We start from the raw sequence: 9,006 nt of genomic DNA on the forward strand, positions 1-9,006 counted from the left end.
CCTAAATATTAACATGCTATTGCTCTCTGATCTCAGTGCAGCTGAGGATAAGCTTTTTTGTCCGGTCAAGGAAATTCTAACTAAACATAACAGAGCAGTCTGGAGTTCCATAGATAAATGAATTCATAGCCATAATTATTTTGTACTTTAGTTGTGAGATTTTAATGTATTTTTTGTAAGTCTGTAAAGCCCTCTGAAATGCTGCATTGAATTTGTATGAATACACTGTGCTTTACAAATATATTTTTTGATTGATAATAGTTTTTATATTTTTAATTCTACATATAAGTTTAAGTATGTGATAAACTAAGGTCAGTTAAGACGAGTAATTGATTGAACAAATTGACAGATTATTGACTAAGTAGGTATGACGCAGTATATTCCCGACGTACACTTCAAGGTCCGGCCGATCTTGTCCTTCGATGGGCTCTAATGCATGTCAAGTCTTGAGTTGGACTGAGCTGACACAAACCTTCTGGATTAAAGATTAAGCTTCTCCGGCATTACCTCCTTATACTGACCAAATGTCATGCCGCATAGCATTCATTCCTGTCATAAGGGACCACAGAGAGTGGCCGCAAAGGTGCTAACGAGACAGCCTGGCCTGCCGTCTTTGTTGGGGGCTGTGGCCTCATGTACAGTCCAGATCATGTCAGTCACCCTTCAACAGGGAGCCTGGGAATAATGGACCAAACAAGGGATACAAAAATGTTTTTTTTTTTTTTTTTTACAAAACTCTAGTTTTGAGTAAGCTCTATGATTTATTACATCTGGAAGTAAAGGTCCATTGAAGGTGGTAAATAGTGATGTTTTAAATCCATGTATTCATTATTTTTTCGGATAATAAACATAGCTTACATTGTTATTTCTCAGACTGCTTTAAAAGGCACGCAGCAGAAGGCCTCCATGTCTACAGCACCACAATATAACTTATGATCTTCAGACTAAAAGAGCACAGGCATCTTCGTTCACTAATGAAAATCTAATTTTGACGAGATTACAAGAAGACAAGATTGCTACAGCCTAATGTGATTAGGTGTCTACAATAAAAAAACAAAAGTACTGAGTGCTCCTTACTTGCAGGTCTAAAGGCTGCATGCATGATTCATTTTCTTCTCACAGATATAAACAGTACGCTTTTAACACCTAAACTTTAGCACTTTGATTCTTCCCTTGATGCTTACTTCTAAAGCATTTGATGAATCATGTTTAGACTAAGCAACAACATACATACCTACAAGATTAAGAGAGATAGCAGTCAGCTCAAATCCAAAATGTGGTATGTGATGAGATGGCATTGTTCATTATTCAATATAATCAACACCATACCATTGTAATATGAAAGTCTGAGAGGCACAAACATGGCATACACTATCTTATAACTAGCAACAACACATGGTCTGGATTTTGCATTAGAAACGATATTGGAACAGAATGTACGCAGTACAGGCGCACTAAAGATGTTTTTAGGTGATGGGTGTGGAATCTTTTTTCCGTTGAGATGTTGTACCGCGCCTGGAATGTTACACAGAATGAAGTAAAACTTAGCAGTCTCCATGGAGACAGGCAGGTGACTCCACTTTATTTTTGTCAGACAGGATTGCTTGTTTATCTGCTAAAAAAAAACAGTAGAAAAAAGAATCACAATTAACTGCGGTGTCACACGCATGCTATACAAACATAGAATGTATTGCAGTGTGACACCACAATCAAGTTCTATTGGTTGCCTACAATCTATGCACTGAAATCCTAACATGGTTCATTATAGAGCTATATTTAACCAGCCGCACCGCAAAATCTTCTATTTTACCTGCTCCCAACTTCAATTGAACATTATAGACCGTTTGAATGTTGTCAGTTCATCTGAAATCCATAATTTGGCTTCCATGTAACTGTTTACGTCTAGCATGTTCAAAGTTTCCCCTCATGATTTGAAAAATGTGAGTGCTCTATAAGCTCCACAAGATGGCGGTAGACTCCCTTCCTTTTAAAATTTCAGTGACTGTAGGAGTGAGAGGTCCAGCTCTGTGTTAGTCTACTTTGTAATGGAAAGGCAGACGGTAATTGTTTCTGTCTAGACAGTAGATTACATTCTTCTGGCTTCTTAACATGCTCTCACGGTCCTCCTAATTTTGCTATGATAATAACAATAATAATAGCATGGATGAACAATGAATACATTGTAATTAATCACACATTTATTGTTAATCTGGTAAATGGCCATGGATATCATAGAAGTATCTTTCTAATATTAAAGCGCTCTGACTGAAGACTTTCTATCGTGGCTCCTTATCTCTTTTTTTGAAATCCTAGTCTATATCCACTAGAACACGCTTTAGCAAGTTAACCATCCACTTAACATCAACGCACAGCAGCCAGAAATTAAAAAGGGCTCAGGAGACTATCAGTCTTTGAGCTGCTTTTTAACGACACTGCAGCACAAACCCCACTTAGTTAGAACAGAGATGGAAGATAAACCCAGAGGAAGTGTGACTCCTTAGTTTTAATGTTATGAAGCTAAAGATGTGTTGAGCATCAGCTAAAGAATGTGTTGAGCATCACTAAACCACATCATAAATAGTGTCTTTAACTGACTGCTCAGATGCTATAGTGAGCTATTAATGAATTATTAAACATACTTGAAAAAATAGCAACTTGACATTACACAAGGCTTTAGCCATATGTTTATTTGAAAAGAATGCATCAATATGGGCACTTGTATGTCTTTATGGATTATGGTGAGGCCACATACATAAATGCATCTGTCCATTGGATACTGTGTATCACTGTGCTCTGAGATTCACAACGGATTGTGGGAGGCTCACACATCACTGTGAACTCTATGCCAAGGCTGGATGGCCTTCTTTGGGTGCTAGGAGGTTCACTGGATGCTTTTAGTGTTTAAATTTATATGTGGTTGTGCAACTTCCTTCTTGAGTGCCCGGGTGCGAAGAGCGGGGGGTCATTATGCCCTGTGCTCACGTGATCTGTTTGGTTTGTTTGTTCCTATGGGTGAGGACTGACTGAGTACAGCGAGCTTTCTCCTATGCTGATCCTGCTGCTTGGAGTTGAGATATGAGACCATGAAATTGTCTCATATCAGGAAGTTTTGAATCGATTTTAAAAGATAAAGAGAGTGAATCTTTTAAGAATTGTCTGCCTGTGCTTGTAAATGTAAATTTTGTTTTTGTTCTCTAAATCTCTTTTAAATGTGTAATGTTTTAAAATCTGTGTGCTGTTAATCTTTACTTTGCCCCAAGGTCACCCTTGAAAAAGAGGTTTTGAGGTTAATAAAGGAAAAGAAAAGACAATTGCTAAAATAATCCTCAAACTACCGGTAGGTAATCCTGACCAAGATCCCTGATCAAGTTCTGGAGGTCTGTCCCTAGCTGCACTGCTCCTGACATCTTGCCCACTGGGACTGTTTGGGTCAAATGCAAAGAAAATAAAGCCGAATTGTCTAAAGCATAGAGGTCTCTATTAAAAAAAAATCATTAGTGTGGGGTTAAGACAGAACACATTTAATCAAATACTGAATCACATCTTCCAATAACATTTTTATACTATTATTTTTACAATGCCATTTTGAATGATTTCTTGTGAATATCATTCTTCTCTGTTTTCTGTTGACTTCTTTAGCCTAATCATCCAAAATTCAGTTAGATGAATGGTGTGAGCACCTGTTACTGAATGTAAGCTAACGAATCAGTATTTTGTTTACATTCTAAATGAGTGATCATGAAAAAACATTCCCTTGGTGCTATTAGTGCATTCTGCTGTTTGTCATAGGTCATAAGGACAAGAGTAATCTTACAATTTCTAATCAAGTGGTCACTCTTCATCATCTCAACCTGACATCTTTAAGTAGCCATAAATAAGTGTGGGCTGAGCTCTCATTTGTCATGTGAGTCTGTGGTTGCTCTATATCTCCCCCTTTAGAGACCATAGCTCTTCTTTACAGCTGCTGCCTTAAGTAGGCAATGTGGCCAAATGACGGCAACAAATAATTTTATTTTACAATTGTCTTCGTCATATTATATGCTTTTTGCATGTGGCAGAAACATTTACAACAATTTTTTAATTGAACTAAAGTCACTGTATTGTGTATTACTCTTTGGCTTTTTGAGATTTTCACTTTGATATTTCTCACTGTAGAAGTATAAGATGTATAATTTATAAAAATATTTTGTCTATATTGTCTTTAGAATGATTATTAATAATAATGATACTAATACTTATAATGATAATAATGATAATAGTGATAATAGTGATAATAAAATGAATAAAATGTACCCCTCAGAGCCACGTAGGTCAGTCGAGTACATTCTTTAAAATAACTACGGTAGGCAGAAATTGTATATTCCTTCAGAAGTATCTTGGAAATGTGTGAGACTTGGTTGAGAGGACTTTTACCACGTTCTCTTTCAAATACCCTTTCCCTCCAAAACACTCAGAAGTTCAGATCTGCTTGAATCTTTAATCATTTATTTGCGCAGTTATTGTTTGACTTTATTTGCATTACGATTGTATTGTGCATAGTTTGTGAGTTTTGTTTTCTTGAAAAGCACAATATAAATAAAATAGATTACAATATTACTCTTCCCATGTGCTTTTCAAACTGATGTTTTTGCTCTACATTTAAATTTGTCAGTATTGTAAATTTCAGGTCAGTTTAGATAAGAAGCAATGGCCCATGCACTGAACAATCAATTTAATATACATTGACAACTATTTAATAAAAGGATTTGCAAGTCCCATTTAGACCCAAGACAATCAAATTTGCTCATGATCAAATTAAGTCAGAATGTCAGTTTTTCCATTTGTCTAATTTTGCCCCCTGGTGGGTGTTTGCCAGTAAAAATCTATAAAATTAGATGCACCATTATTATGACCGCAGGGTTCAAAGTGTGGTAAAAAAGTAGTGATTTAGTACTTTAAGTCCAAATAGTATGGTACATCTGACCTCAGAAAGCGCCTTCCCCCAAATTGGATCATAGTGAACATTCTAATTGTCTCTGAAACAGACAGAGATGCTGCTGTTTAGAAGTGTATTAGACATTTGTTTCAAGACTGAATTAAATTTTTTTGACTGGATCAATAAGGACTCATAAGAGCAATTTCTTTCCCACTGAATGAAAGGACATATACAGTCAGAGACTGTTTGACTTAACAGTCTCATCTAATTCAATTCTTTACGGGAATAATTTAAGTAGTAAATTGTGATTAAGGTCAATATTGCTTGTCATGTGAATATATTGTGAATGCTTTTTTGTGTGTGTGCGTGTGTGTGTGTTTGTAATTTGGTAGTATAGCCTATAATGCTCTACATAATGAGCAATGAATTACCCACTTCCTTCTCAGGACATCTAATCAGTCCTCCTGACTCGGTTGAACAGTGGTGCTGACCTCCAGGCATTAGCTTAAAAAGAAGCCAAAATCTACCCCCAGGTGGCCAGTCAGTTAATTTTGGAGACAGAAACCCCAAACATTGAAGGAGAAGGAAGGAGAGATACAGAGAGACACGCTGGTCACATCTCTTGAAACAAAGAACTTTTGAGACAACACAAATAAGCCAGTTTTAAGTCTCTCACCTGAATAATTCTGAGCCTGCACATTGGACGTGATTTTGATTTAAAACTACATTGCAAAAACTCAAACAACTTTACTCAGCCTTAATCTGTGATAACCCTGCACCATCTCATAAAGTCCATCACTAGCTTCTCTCAAGGAAGAGAGAATCCAATGCTTGAATAAAATGTATACATAAATTGAGTGTGTAATTTATTTCCAGTACCAGTCAATGTCATGGTTATGTGCTCACAAACCTTCAGATTAACTAACAATTTATTAGAAAAAAAAAAATAGTAATAATTACTTCAATATTTCATTTGAGATATGGCAATTGCCTAAAATTGGCTGGTCCCCTCATGCTGTGTGGCAGTTTTGAAATCTCAATACAATTCTTTATTCAGTATCAACTTTGAATGTCACTCTTTCATAAGTGGGAGGACATTGATAAGGAAGTCTACTTTCTGTCATCTTTACTTATAGACGAGGGATAAAGTGAGACTATAGGAGTTGGCCAAAACATTGGCATTCATTTGACTTTGTCAATCATCATGATGAAACTGTTCGCTTATGCCTGGCAACATGATGCTTATTTGTATCAATGAGTAGCATCAACAAACCAAAAAAACTGATGTTTATTCTATTTTATGGCTTAATCCAAATGCACATAGAGGCCATAGAGGACATAAACCCAAATAAAGACTAGTGTGAGGTCTTTGTTGACACATAATAATGATGGCTAATCTTTGGGACAAAGCCATATTCTTCTAATAGACATGTGGACTGAGCACAGACAGGAAAGGTGGCAGACATGAACGCAAACTGTTTCACTGGATGGTAGCCACACAGCTTACTTGCAAGCTGTTGGATGCTGACAGTGAAGAACCACTCCATACAGCACCATGACTGCAGTCAGCAGCACCAAGATGAGGACTTATGTGATTGGCCATGAAGAGGTTTTCATTTTTCTTCTACCAGTTTTATTTCCTGGCGTATACATTTCTTATGCATTTCATTTACTCTAAAATGAAAACCCACACATCTACTGATGAAATTTGGGCTGTTCACCGTAAGTGAATTACTAACCATAAAGACAAATGGCCAGTTGCAGCAGCCAATGCTCAGCTGAGGAATGGCAGTGTTATTGGACATTTACTGGGGAGAAAGGACGCTGGAACAAGTAAGAGATTGGTGCAGGTGGAGCAGGAGTAAATCACCTTAGAAGCACTCTTTTATCTTCATTTCAAAACAATTCACCAGCATCATGTGATCAATAGCAGGGTTTCACTTGACAATGGCTTCATACATTGTTTTCTCTTGATGGGTCATAAAAGCTTCAGTTGGTCATATTACCTTGCACGTTTACTGCAAATCTTAATACTAATTTGACATATTGAAGGCAAGAAGAAATCACAATTAGACGCAAAGCAAACTTTTGTCAGGATTAACTAATTGGAGAACAGCCAACTTCACGGCTGGCTGCCTAGATTGAGCCTCTTATAGTATTGTAAGTGAAATCTTGCATTTATATTTAAAACTAGGCTAGAAAATTGACAAACAAAATATGTGAGCTGATTGAAATCTGTGCAGCTCTTGCTTTATGACACAATGAAGACAGGGCTTGCGCACAACATATCCAGGATGATGGAGACGTCACAACCTTCATGCAGTGATTCAAATGGTTGGGGGCTGCTCATTAATAGAGATGGGGTTTTTATAGGAATGGCTGTTGGATTAAATTATTCAGAGGGTTCAGGGAGACGTATGGTCCAGGCCTTCTAGTGGCACTGCTAACTGAACACATAAATACCGTGTGTGCAGCAGGTGAAGCAGAGAAAAAATGTGCTGAACGAGTGAAGAGTAATGGCATAGAGTCCTGACAGTGCTTAATCACAAGCTGTAATGGTGTCACCAAGGCAGCGGCAACCATTCTCAATCACACAACAATATCTACACATTTATTTTAAAGTCAGCCTGCATGTATGACAGCTATGTGCATAATGTTTGAATTAGCCATACATGTTGAGTATATTTACCTGTTTCATTTTGACTATTCGAGTTGAGCTGTGACGTTGAGTGTGGCCGTAGATTGAAAACCAATTTTCTGTTGTTTTGCAGACATTTTATTTAAACTATATTATTTAAATGGCTGTGAATGTGTTGAGTTACGTGTCCCTGTGTACCCATATGCAAGGTTTTTTTGGTAACACAATGTTTGGAAGATACTGTGCCATATTTTACACCTGGACTTAGCATTATCAGGAGCCTTTGCCAGGGGGCGGTTCCAGGTTGATCCTTTGCTACCTTCACGACCTTAATGCCGGCGTAAAGAGGCTGGACTTGGCCGCTGGAGGCTGAAGTTGGATGGTGCCAGTGACTGATAACTGTGACATTCAAAAGCACCACCTGTGTGGGTGATGTTTGTCATGGCCTCATATCCAGGCAAAAACATAAGTGAGCAATAACATGTTTTGATTTTCCATTTTTAAATTTTCAAAACTCAAAATAAATAAATAAAATTAAATATTGAAATACAGCCTCAGAGTGTGGTTTCTTTATTTAATTCATCTTTATTTGTTTTGCGCAATGCGGAAAGCTCACTAGTTAGTTTATTTAAGTTTATTAGCCATTTAACGAAAAGACGTCATATGAAACTTGGATAAATTAGATCAAATCAGATCGGGGTGCGCCACGGACCGCGGGTGCGCCACGGACTGCGGGTGTGCCACGTGTGCCACGACACCCCCGGTTCAAAAGACTCATCACTAACAAACCCTCCAGCTCAGCTGCCGTAAGAACACATTTCCACATCCAAGTGTAATGAGTTTGCATTATTCTTTAATGACAAAAGTTCAGGGCATTAAAAATGATAGAAATCCCACAATGCAAAAAATTACCCTAAAACCACCTAGACACTTAGAGCTGACTCAATTTAAGATAAGATAAGATAAGATAAGATATTCCTTTATTGTCCCACATGGGGAAATTTCATTGGTGCAACGCAGGTAGATCCAGAGGTAGATACAGAAGAACAGATCACTTATAGGAAGTCTGAAAAACACTTTCACTAGAAGATCTCCTATAGATAAATAAAAACTCCCATAGACAAATAAATAAATACCATTGCATGTGATCCCGACAGTAATTGCACATGAATATGTGTCACGACAGCACATAGATTGCACATGAATTTCACAGTAATTGCACATGAATTGCACATGAATTCCAACAGCAATTGCACATATGACAGAATTGCACATCAGTATTAGGTTAGGTCAGTATTGCGACGGGATAACGTGACGATCTCCGGGTAAGACGACTGTTGTCCGCAGTTTCATGAGTTCCTCCTTTGTGGAAACGCGGTACGGCGCCGGCCGGGGGCGGGGCCGGAGCCGGGGGGCGGGGCCGGGGGACTCAGAGCCAAGACACATCGCAACG

Source organism: Eucyclogobius newberryi, unplaced genomic scaffold (assembly GCF_026437365.1).
Source record: "Eucyclogobius newberryi isolate DKJ021-1_F unplaced genomic scaffold, fEucNew1.0.hap1 SCAF_17, whole genome shotgun sequence".
Lineage (NCBI taxonomy): Eukaryota > Metazoa > Chordata > Actinopteri > Gobiiformes > Gobiidae > Eucyclogobius > Eucyclogobius newberryi.